At 33.5% G+C, this 12,209-nt stretch overlaps 1 pseudogene; it reads right to left on the bottom strand.

Annotated features, from left to right (window-relative positions):
• Window positions 1–2,151: 2,151 nt before the first annotated feature.
• Window positions 2,152–6,760, bottom strand: LOC133821987 (lysine--tRNA ligase, chloroplastic/mitochondrial-like; annotated as a pseudogene).
• Between the last annotated feature and the right edge of the window lie 5,449 nt (window positions 6,761–12,209).

A 12,209-nucleotide genomic window follows, 5' to 3' on the forward strand; every position in this document is an offset into this window, starting at 1 on the left:
TATGGCACTAAAACTTCAATCCAAAGTCAAAAAACACATAGCAATCCAAAGTCAAGTATGCCTGCCAATTAATTTGAAACATTAGGCTGGAAAACAACATAAATCATATATAGCAGTTAATCACAAGCCTGGAAAAGAAGGTGATAGCACACATCAACAATTTGCACGGAAAAGATACTACAAGAAAAAATGCTTTTAATCAGTTTAAGCACCTAAAATAGATTTTTTAAAAAAGAAAGAAAATCAGACTGGCCTGTAAAGAACAACCAGTCTTTAAAATATTGACCTCTGATGTGTAGAACTATATTAAACTTGGCAAATCAAACTAAAGGCCTTACCTCAAGGAACCATTAGAGACAGTATCAAGAATATTTGTATTTAAAGCCACATCAAATAAATTTGCCTTAACAGCTGCTGCAGAAACATATGAAGGGCAACTAACCAAAAAAAAAACAATGTAAAAGTCATCATAATCAGAAGTAAGGCTTCAATCTCTATTTATCTTTCCAACACTCATTTTCTCTCATAAAAAATAATCTTAAGTTATTAATTTTATTCTCAAGACTTGAAAGAGAATATAAATTTGTAGTGCGTGTAAATATATACAGTACAAATTATTCAGATTTCCTCTCTTCATTCTCTTCTACCTTTGACAATTATTAGGCACTAGACAAGGAAATGTGAAATGGGGTAAGAGGTTTTCTTAAATACCTTTGATCTTACTTGGCATTTAATACATAATTAGCTATTATATCTTATAAGGCATAATCTGTATTAGATATATTATATACTTCTCTGCAATATAATCCATTACATACTAAGTAATAATAACGCAAACATCCCCACCCAATCAATATCATCACTATCAAATTTCACATCAAAAAATTCAATAAAATGTATCAGCCATTCAACATTGTTGCTATTAGTCTCACATACCATTAATCCAAGTCCTTCCCCATTTCATTGTAAATAATAAAGTTGTCCTGTACTTTTCTACTTGCCTAATCCTGCAACTCAATGACTAAAGATATTTCACTGTATTGACTTATACGGTGCTCTCAGTTCCTCCTAAATTAAAAAACAAATGAGGGTTCAGATATCCATGCCAATAAGAGGACAAATTGTAAGTTAAGAAAAACTGTAAGTCTCAACTTTCCTAGTCCAAGAAAGAAGGAAATAAAAAAGCCTCCAATCTTACAGGAACTGTGAAAAATCTTCTAGGCCTTAATCTTATGCTCCATTTCATTGCTTTAAATTCTGGATTGTGACGATTTGAAATCCCTTCATTTCTGAATATTCGACCAATCTCATAAACTTTTTCAAACCCTCCAACCTGTCATCCATAGAGATTTAATTTTACTGCAAAAGATTAAAAATAATATGGAGAGAAAAGTAAATGACGATAGTCAATTATTATTTTTTTTTATAATGGGAACCAAAAACGTGCATGCAAGTGAAAAAGTTTGGTAGAACAAACCAAAAGGAAAAAAAACAAAAATAAATTAGATGGATATGCAAATATGCATTGATCTTCAAGGACAAGATTATAAATGTCGACACTGAGAGTACTAAGTAGAAAACTTCGCACTGTGCACATCTCTCTCTCTCTCGATAAATATATACATTTATACATATATATTGTAAGAAATGAGAACTTTAATAAACTAATGAATGGGAATAGTTATATAAACCAATTTAAAAAAAAAAGTAAAATATATAAAGAGGAGAAATTTGGTGTAGGCATAGAGACGGATAAGAATTTGTCTGTATGTGTTCTCTTGTACAGATATAAAGAAGAGCTCAAGAATTATCATTAAAAGACAAATGAATTTCTTATAAATACTGTCAGCCTTGAGAAATCTACATTGGAAACAGCGAATGTTTTATAAAATCTTTACACAGAAAAAACTTGCTTAGCAAAACAATACTGCCATGGAAGTGATAAAATCTGACATATACACACAAACTAATGAATAAAAATTAGAAAGCAGCTTCGGGAAAATGACCAAGTTAAACTGGAGAAATTACACCTTGGAAATACCAGAGGGCAGTTGAAGAGATTATGCATGTTAGTATAGCACTCGAAAGAAAATGAATATACTTTAAATCCTCACCAGCATCCTCTTCAAGTGGAGCTCTGTTGCTATCCTCAAATAAAGATATCTTCCTAGCGAATTATGGTAGGTAACAAATGGTCTTGTTTCTGCTCCACCAGCTGCTCCCTAGTTGATTAAGTCAATTAAAAACCAACCTTCAAATAGAAACAATACTAATGTATGTAAATTAAGGCACCAAAAAATTGTCATATACAGAAAAAGTAAAAACTATTCCTGGAAATGAATACAGTTAATCAAAATTTATAAAATATGAACCAAAAGAATTCCCAGCTAAGCATTTCAACAGTTCAACCTCCAATCATCTTTACAATAAACTAGACATTATCTTTTTTAAAAATTATAGAATTGGGTATTCTATAAGTTGTATCTTGGCCAAGAACAAAAGCAAAGAAATTGAACAAGCATCACCAGAAGTAACGGTAATCTTACATAAGAACTCAGCCAAACTATAAAGTGAAATCTTGATATGAACCATATGACCATAAAACAGTTAGAAAATCCACAAACATGTAGAACTGGAGTTTCAACTTCGAGAAATCCAAAAGATTCCACTGTCTTGCATAACTCTGATACAATCTAATCCACCAAAAAAAAAAAAAATAGCAAAACATCTTTAATGTATAAACAGCAAGATGCCTCAACCACTCTCTCTAGGGAATAATATTGAATTTATATATGTATACATCAAAATGCCCAAACTAGAAACAACTTGGTATACCATCCTTCTTTTGCTCAAGTTTTCAACAACTCCATAATTGCTAAATACATTCAACCACCGTAAGCACTCTAATATTTAGAGCAAATTTGTTCAAAAGAAAGATAAAATATCCATAACTTGCATAAATAAATTATCTTCTTAAGTGTTAATGCTGTTAAGGAACTTAATATAGAAATTATAAACCTGTAACCTTTTTTTTAGAAAAAAATAAAATCCAATGAACCGTCCTTCAACTCAGGAAAGGTCATTTAATGCAATTTTTGTCTATTCAAATACTTCATCAGAAGCGAAGTACACTTGAAGCAATCATGTAAGATAGTTCTAAGGTCCTCAAGTTAATAAAAATACTATTTCTGGAAAGAACATATACTTTAAATAACTAAAAGGTCTTTAATTACTCCTTAGCCTAACTTACCTTTGCTCTCTTCCAAAATACATCAGCTACTTCAGGATTGGAAATCATATCAATGTACCTTTAAAAGAAAAGTAAAGTTCAGTTATAACCAAGTATACCCCAAAAAATATATATTTTATTTAAAAAGCCATTTAGACAAGTCTTTTGCAAGAACCACTGCAACGAATTGTGGGCTATCATCATCTAGTAGAAAACAATTTGTTATTTCCCATAAGAGACACTCTCTCTCAAACTGTGAAAAAGAAACAGAAAACTCATCTTACCGTTGTTGGTAACGCTTATCCACATGAGTTAGACCATGATATTTGTCTGGCAAGGGCAGTAGAGATTTTGTAAGAATTGCAAAAGAGTTCACATAGACATAAATCTCTCCTAAAGAAATAATGAAATAAGTTCAATTAGTTTCTCACCTCAAAGGGAAATCACAAAAAAAGTAAGAAGCCAGTCAAAGCCAATGGCATTTTTTATAAATGGCATTGGTTTATCTAAATAGCTTCCAATACAAATAGGGTAAGAATAGCTTCACCTAGAAGTACCTATAAATTCAACAATCAGCACCTAATCGTAAATAGGTGCAAAAGATAAAATTTTTTAGTACTTGCCTTTCTCATTTCGCTTAATTGAGCCACTTGCACCAAGTATGTCACCAATATCAACAAAATTCTTAAGCTCGTCAAACTGATCACTTAAAAATCTCGCCTTTTCACAATAAAGTTGTTTCAAACATTGAACAACTTGAGTGAGGATTCTTCCATACTAATTGTGAGCAAAGATTTATAGAAAGTTTCTGAAGAAACCATCCCTACCCGCCAAAATTTACAAACTTTGGAAAACACCCCGTTTTTAAAAAAAAAAAAGGTAACTAACTTATATATTTTAGATCAAACATCCCATAAAATAGACATGCTTTTAAGAACTAAACCACCTAATCACATCTTATTATTATATTTTTTCTTTATTATAAGTATCCATCTAACAAAGAGATGGAAAGATCATTGTAAGGACAGAAAGCTGAGGTGGGGATACCTAAATTGTCCCAGAATCATCTCTTAGAGTGAGAAATGCAAGCTTTCCAAATGCTCGACGAGCCACAATTCTTCTGGCTATTGATACATTGTCTTGCTCACCATTCATTTCTTCGCCATTTTCTAAATATTTATAAGTCTCTTGCAGCTAATTAGCAAAGTGAGTCCTGTCCCACTTATATGCATACGGTTCCAGCCCTTTGCTTTTCAATTCTTCTATCTACACAAAACACATCCACACAGACCTATGTTTATTGAGCAGTATTGAAATAACAATGTCCCTCTAACACACATTTCGCCGAACAGTTTATGGGCATTACTTAATTGCCTCAAACAAGGATATGTAATCAATGTCTAATTTCAAAACCTAGAGTTGGGAGTTAATCATCTTCACAATTTTCTCAAAAAAAAAATACATATATATATAATAATCAATTATCATAGAAATACCTCAATCAAAACTTTGGAGAAACCAATTCAAAGAAGAATGATAAAGAACAGACCTTCTGCAAGCGAATAGCTCGAACTGACTCCGGTGTCGTGTGAGGGCTTGGGTCCGCGTGGTCTAAGCTTCGACGGCCTCTGAAGATCCCTAGCTGGCGCGTGTAGGGGAAGGTAGCGGTCGGTTTCCACAAAGACAAAGGTGAGAGAGAAAGAGTGAAGGAAAGAGGTCTGGTGGGAGAAAGAGATCTGAGAGAGAGGAGAGAGAATGATGAGGAAAAAGGAGAAGGAAATGAAATGAAAAAAAATGAAAAAAAAAGCTAAGTGTAAGTGGCGGGATGGTTTTATTATTACTGCCCTATTTTCATAAAGTGGCCCATACTCTTGCATAATACTTTTTGATTAGTATTATATTCATGTGTTATGGAAATGGGTATTTGGTGTAGTCATAGGCACCTTTATTGTGCTCAGTGTTGAGACATTCCCATGTCCCTGCCTACTCAATGTATCTGCAACCACATTGGCCTTGCCTGGGTGGCATAGTATTTCACAATCGTAGTCTTTCACTAGTTTCAACCACCTTCGCTATCTCATATTTAGTTCCTTTTGAGTGAAGAAGTATTTCAGACTCTTGTGGCCAGTGTAGATTTCGCACATATCCCCATATAGGTGATGTCTCTATATCTTTAGTGCGAACACCACTTCTGCCAACTCAAGATCATGGGTGGGATATCGTTGCTCATAGTCCTTGAGCTGTCTGGAAGCATAAGCTACCACCTTCCCATCCTGCATCAACACACACCCTAAGCAATTCTTTGATGAGTCACAATCTACCACAAACTTCCCGCCCATTTGGGAACACAAAGGATAGACGCAGAGATCAACTTATCCTTCATGGTCTAAAAGCTTTCTTCACATTTCTTGGTCAACGCAAACTTCTGATGTTTTCTGGTCAAGTTGGTCAAGGGTGTGACGATCTTTGAAAAACTCTCGAAAAACTTTCGATAATAACCCGCTAATCCTAAGAAGCTTCGAACCTCTGGGGCATTCTTCGACTGGGGCCAGTCTCTAATGGCCTCGATCTTTGATGGATCCATTGCTATCCCATTCTTGGACACTATACGCTCTAGGAAAGTTACTTGTTACAGCCAAAACTTACACTTAGAGAACATAGCTTATAGCTGATGTTCTCGTAGTCTTTTTAGGCTCAACCTTAAATGTTCCTCATGATCCTCCTTGGTCTTCGAGTAGATAAGGATATCGTCTATGAACACTTGTACAAACTTTTCCAAATAGACCTTAAATACCATGTTCATCATGTCCATGAATGATGCTGGGGCATTAGTGAGTCCAAAAGACATCACTAGGAACTCATAGTGCCCATAGCGAGTTCTGAAAGTCATCTTTGGAATGTCTCCCTCCTTTACTTTCAACTGATGGTACCTGGATCATAGATCAATCTTTGAGAATACTACTGTCCCTTCCAGTTTATCAAAAAGGTCATCTATCCTAGGCAAAGGTTATTTGTTCTTAATGGTGACCTTATTGAGTTCTCGGTAATCGATGCACATTCTCATGCTCTCATCCTACTTTTTCATAAATAGGACTGGTGCCCCCCATGGCGAATGACTAGGACTTATGAACTCCTTATCCAAAAATTCTTGTAGCTGGTTCTTGAGTTCCTTCAACTCTGTAGGTGCCATTCGATAGGGTGCTTTAGAGATCGGTGTTGTTTCTGGTGCAAGTTCGATCACGAATTCGATTTCTCTGTCCAGAGTAATCCTGGTAATTCCCCGGGAAACACTTTCAGAAACTTGGAAACAATATGCATATTCTCTGGTTTCAACTCTGTTTCCTTGGATTTATCCAAAAATTCTAAACAGCCATGTTGCATCTTATTCCATGCTTCCACTGCCGATATTGTGGGTGTACGAAAACCCGCTACTTCTCCTTTAAAAGAGAAGAGTTCTCCTTCTTCCGGTCTGAATTCGACGGTCTTCTTCTGATAGTCAATCAACGCTCCATGTTTGGATAACCAATCCATGCCAAGTATGACATCATAGTTTGGTATATGTAGTTCTATAAGGTCTTTCGGGCACTCCCTGCCCTCTATCGTTATAGGTGTTTACTGTAATCATATGTCTCCCAATGGTAACATTGTACTAAAACTATGCTCAAACAGTGTATAAGGCATACCCAACTTATCAATCATATTCATGGAATTATAAGAGTGAGTAACTCCAGAAACAATAAGGAGTCTACACATTATACCAGAAATAGGGAGCTGACCTGTGACTATGGTGTTACTATTGGCTGCTTCATTCTAGGTTAAGGCAAAAACCTGTGTTGGCACTAGATTGCTGTTACTATTCTTCCCCACTTTCCATTGTGGGAAATCCTTTCTCAGATGTCTTGCCTGACCGCACTTGAAACATTTGTCGATGCCATCCTGACATTTTCCCATATGCCGTCTCGAGCATTTAGGACAGCTGGGGTGCTCAACTTTATTTCTTTGGTGATTCCCACGGTTTCAATCATTATTGCAACTGTTGTGGTTGCTGTGATTTCCATTTGGAGCTATGACCTTTGGCCTTTTGTCAGTGCCACTGTTACTCTCTTGAAAGAATTTAGTCTTATTAGCCTCTCTCCTTGCGGCACCGTCCTTCCATATACAACTCTTCATGTACTCAGTGTCTAAAGCTTAGTCCAGAATCTCAGCAAAGCTAACTAGTTTGTACTAGTCATTTTGACATCTCTAGCAATCATAGGCTTCAGTCCCCTTGTGAATCCTTGAACACTCATAACCTTTGTTGAGACTATCTCAGGTGCAAACCTTGCCAGTCTGTCAAATTTCTAGGCATACTCTGTGACTGGAAGACTACCTTGTGTGAGTGTCACAAACTCATTAACTCTAGTTGCTAGTACTGTAGCAGTGTAGTAATTTTTGTTGAAAACTTGTACAAAGTCAGCCCAGGTCATGCTGTCTAAAGTTTGTGTCTTCTTAACCATGTCCCACCAAATTCTAGCATCCATCTTTAGGATCGCTAATTATCTTGTTGTCCCTGGAAATCCTTAGTATGTACTAGTAGCCTTTGTCTTATTTTGTCTTGTTGCAACTCATTACTTATCCTCATTGTTGCGTCAGTTCATAGCTTGTCATTGTCCTCTATGTTGAGCTATGTTATCATGGATTTACTTGCCTCTCTGCCTCCTTAGTCTCCATTTACTCCATTGAGTTTTTTCTGTTGTTTGCTACTAAATGTTGTGGCGTGTCCACTTTGTGTGCTCCTCTACTACTGCACGTATCTATCTAGTTAACAACACCACCTCGAAAGATAATGTCCTGGAGTAAACTCTCTAACCTATGTCTTTATTAACAATCGTGTCGCAAAGCGTATGTGTCCTTTGATCTTGATAGTGTCCAGTTATATTATCATTGACGTATCCCATTCTTCGCTTTACTTGAAACTTGATAGTGTCATACTTCTGATTTTGTATGATGCATCTCATCCATTAAATATGTTCATTCACAACAAACATCATTTGGGGAGTTGATATCCACTCATCTCCATTGTTTACATCATCTATATGAACCCTTGAGATCCCACTGATCTCATTGAGAAGTTTCTTTCTAGAAGTCCTCATTACTAGAGGCATACTTTCTACACAGGAATTACAAAACTACAAAATTTAAAAGTAGGAAAGAATATAGATAACTTTTAGAGCAAATACTTATGATGCGGTGAGGTGAGATTTTCCCGTCTTTAGCGTATATGGGGAGGGTCCTTGGAAACATGGAGAACCTGTCGCTGGTACCATTTGTCAAACTTTTAGGAACAAGTTTCCTAATACTCAGCGAATAGTGATGAATTGGCCTAGTGTACAACAAAAATTTTGTAACATATTTAAACTACTTTTAAATATGCAGATCCATTAATATGCATACATTAATCATAAACAAGAAAATAATAAGGAACATACATCCTAATGTCTATCAAGTGTCCTTGCTATGTTTTCATAAAATAAATGATCTTCCTATCCAAGTTGCTCCCACGTACTCACACCAAGATCTTCCACAACGTTCTCTACACCTCAAGAAGTTTGTGGGCACTTAGAGAATAAAGGATGGTATATTTCTGATTCAACTTGACGTACTCAACACATGAGATCAAGAGAATATGCCTGAGATTGGTTCTGTATCTTTTTCAGGGAGAGATGGAAAGTATTTTTCTTTTCTTAGAGCGAATAAATTCAGTATTTAGTTATTTTCTTATAAGTCTAACTTAAATAGAAAATATTTAAAATTTAAAAAACAAATATGTAACAAATTACAATTTATCTTTTAATTAATTATTTATTAATGAAAATATCAAAACTAATTTTTTGAATTTTTCATTAATTAATTAATTAAAAGTGAAAAATCCATCTGTGAGTTCTATAGTTGCATGCCACACATAGTCCAGGGACTGTGTGTGTCGTGCATTACCCTATAAAATAAGAATATTTATTTTCTCAACTATTATTTAATTATTTAATAATGTAAACATCAAAACTAACTTTTGACTTATCCATTAATTAATTAATTAAATAAATAGAAGTGAAAAAATTCAATATTGATTTTTTTATGTGCTACATGCCCGAGTGAGTCCCTGGGACTGCTTGGTGCGTGTAGCTTCCTATAAAATAGGATCCAATATTTTTTTCACAATTATTTAATTATTTATTCAAACTACAGATACAATCCAATAACCTGATAATTAATTCAAATTTGAATCTATTATCTTTTTAACTAATTATCACATATAATTAATTATTTGAATAACTATTAATCACTTAAATTCAAATCCAATTTGAATTTATCAGATTATTATCTCGCATTCAAATAAAGATATTTAATTAATTCTACTAATTAATTAAAACCAACATTAAATAAATTTCAATTTTGAAAATTTGATATTTATTTTAATATTTCGAAAATTATAATAAATTAATTAATTTTGATAATTACAACTATTTTGTAATTAATTAATTAATTAATCACTATTATCACATAATTGCATATTTGGCCCAAAGAACAAAATTCTTCTTAAATATGTATTTTTACCATTTGACCATTTATATCAACTCTTGCCTTGAATAGTGTTGATCGAGCTGCTGTGGGGACCTATGGATCTATAATTCCAAGCTCCAATAAATTTGTGAATATTAATTGAACTCTTTAATTAAATAATCTTAATTTATTAATCTCATGATTACTCCACTATAAATATGAGACTGCACTCTTGTAATTATAGACATCTCATTTACTGAGTACTTTATAGCAATAAAGCGTCCATTAATATAATCATTACATACAAATTAATCCTCTAATAATGGTTCATGATAAATTGGGAATAAAATTACCGGTTTACCCTTTTAATTATATCTTGTTTCCTTAAGTTCCATTGACTTTACCAGTGAAGGTTAATTCATAACTAAATTATGAATTTGAGTTCAATATCCTTTTAGTTCCAAAAGTCAACCCTTAAGGGAACCATTATTCAATCTCTCACGAGAAGGTTTAGATTCCTTATCTGTATACTATGTCCCCAGTCATTTACATTAATGAGTTCCCAAAACAAAAGTTTCTAGCCTGATCATTATGACAAACCCTAACAAGTGAATCAAAGAACTCATATAACATAAACAAGAGTTCATAGTTTCTTCAAGATTACAATCTATTTGTATATGATCATTAGGTGATATAAATAATTAATACTTTGAAATGGTATTTAACTAAGTATTAATAAACATATCTGGTCCAGTTCTATATATTCTCTAATATATAAAGCACCTCCACTAAAGTGTCCTACTACACTAGTAATTCGGATCTAGATCACATGTATTCATAATACTAGTGTGTAGTGCACCAAATTTTTTTTTTTAAGTTTATTAAAATTTTGTGATTTATTTTATTTAAGTGTTAAGTGTGATGAATTGTTTTATTTAAATAATGTTTATTTTATTTAGTTGTTGTTGTTTTATTTGATTGTTTGATATTTTATTTAATTGTTAGAATTGTTGGTAGAATATTTTTTTGAAATTACTTGTTAAATGATATATATTTATTTTTATTTTAAAATGTGATTATGTGAGTTTTGGTTTAATGCACTAAGGTGCATGGTAGGTAGTGATGCACCCTAGTGATTGAGTATGTGCATGTGCATGGTTGCATGGTGTGCATGCAATAGTTTTCTACACATTAATTTCCTTTTATTGGTTTATTTATTTTTATTTAATTAAGGGATTTAAAAAGAAAATAAAAAGAAAGGGAAATAAAGAGGCTTGTGTTCACACAAGAAAGACATTGGGAAACAAATGGTGAGAAATGATAGAGTTGTCATTTTTTTGAATTCACGTAACCTTAGACCCAGCCTCAGTAAAATGGGTATAAAATGGGCTGTGGATATCCAATTTAGACACAACTTATACCGTTAGAAATCTAATAAAATTATCTACATTTTCTGTGAATATCATTTTACCTAAAACGTAACAGAAATGGGTCAAAACCCAGTCCCAAGTCTCAGCACCCTAGAGTTACGATAATAGCATTATTTCCTTTATTAGCCATGGAAAATCATGGAAGACAAGAGAGGAATTAGTGTGCTGTCAATGATAAAATGGATTGATTGGCTGAGTATAATTTTTAATTGAATTATATTTTTATTTAGGGAAAATAAAGGAAAATGATAATTACATTTTCCTTAGCTAGGTTTTGAAGATTGAGGCATTTAAATAGAAAATAAGAAAGAGGTTGAAGGCTCATTTGGGATGGAGGGCTGCCAAATTATAGAGAGAAGAGAGAGAGAGAGAGGGCGTGACCTAGAGAGAGAAGAAGAAGAAGAAGAAAAAGGGTTCAAGCTAGGGTAAGGTTTTTGGTTGTTTTCCTTATGATTAATCTAGTATTTTGATTGGGTTGTCTCTAACCATGTTCATCTTCTTCTCCATCTTGATTATTCAAAATATACAACCCCTAGGGTTTGAGCAAGGAGGTTATTGGATTCTTGATTGGATTGGATTCTTGATTTTCTATCAAGAAGAGGTATTGAAATCCCTCCCTAAACTTTGTGATTTTTGGTTTTGATGGATAGATTATTAGAGGGATTATGGTTAAAGGGGATTTATGTTTTGGGTAGGAAAAAAATGGGTACTTTGTGTTCTTGATATCTTGATGATAATAAGTTGTTTGATTTGCATGAAGGGTATTATGGTTTGATGTATAAAAGGGTTTTGATGTTGATTTTCTATGTATAATGATTAGTGGTAATTATGAATGCAAATATGGGGTTTTGGCCTAGGCATACCTAAGGATCATCTTGATATTTTGTTTGATGTTGTATGATTTTCAATATATTAGATCCACGTTTTAGGACCTATGTAATTTGGGTAAAATGATAATTGGAAATCTTGCTATTTGGATCCATGAAATTTTGATAGGATGCATGTGATATTGT

This window comes from Humulus lupulus, chromosome 1 (assembly GCF_963169125.1).
Source record: "Humulus lupulus chromosome 1, drHumLupu1.1, whole genome shotgun sequence".
Lineage (NCBI taxonomy): Eukaryota > Viridiplantae > Streptophyta > Magnoliopsida > Rosales > Cannabaceae > Humulus > Humulus lupulus.